Here is a 1063-nt window from a genome sequence, read left to right on the forward strand (position 1 = left end):
TATTAATTTTAATTCCTTACTAATTTTTAATTTCTAAGTAATCTTAAAATTCCTGTCTTTTTCATGTTTATGAGTAGTGTTTTCTATTCTTGGATGAGCCTTTTTTGCTTCTCAGAATATTGCTTTGCTATGTTATAGGAGATCTAATACAGGGAAAGTTGTGTAAACCAGATATGGAGTTGAGATTCGGTTAATGACTTGTAAATTAGGCTTAATTTATTTGTTAACAGATGTTTGGAATCTTTTTTCTAACTATGCTAACTTCAGAACTTCTCTTCAAGTTTTGAAGTTTGTAGCTTAATTTTTAAAATCTCACTGAGCAAATCCTTGTCTTTCTAGGGTAAATTTTATTTTTCAGAGCTAACTCTGAAAATTAAAAAATGGGTTAACAAGTTGGGTAATACGGATCACATAACTTTATAGATACTGATTTCCTTTATTGAAAAGCAAAAGCAGAAGTCTTGTTTAAATTGTATCTTTATTTCCTCAGGTTTTAAAAACCATTCATCTCATGAGTCTATTCCTGCTACTGACCTCTTCAATTTTCCTCTTACCTGATGTAAAAAAACAAAGGTTGTCTGTTCATTTTTATTAATGTTTGGAGAAGGAAAAAACTAGCATCTCTTTTCTCCCTGTATTTCTTTGGGTGAGACATGAACTAATCGTGTTTTCATGGGTGAGACATGAACTAATCGTGTTTTCAGATCAGCACCTGATAATTCCTGCATGTCTTTTTTTTTTTTTTTTAAGATTTTTTTTTTTTTTGCGATACGCGGGCCTCTCACTGTTGTGGCCTCTCCCGTTGCGGAGCACAGGCTCCGGACGCGCAGGCTCAGCGGCCATGGCTCACGGGCCCAGCCGCTCCGCGGCATGTGGGATCTTCCCGGACCCGGGCACGAACCTGTGTCCCCTGCATCGGCAGGCAGACTCTCAACCACTGCACCACCAGGGAAGCCCAGGATTTTTTTTTTTTTTGATGTAGACCATTTTTAAAGTCTGTATTGACTTTGTTACAATATTCTTTCTGTTTTATGTTTTGGTGTTTTGGCCGTGAGGCACGTGG

This window comes from Phocoena sinus, chromosome 13 (genome assembly GCF_008692025.1).
Source record: "Phocoena sinus isolate mPhoSin1 chromosome 13, mPhoSin1.pri, whole genome shotgun sequence".
In the NCBI taxonomy this organism is placed as follows: Eukaryota; Metazoa; Chordata; class Mammalia; order Artiodactyla; family Phocoenidae; genus Phocoena; species Phocoena sinus.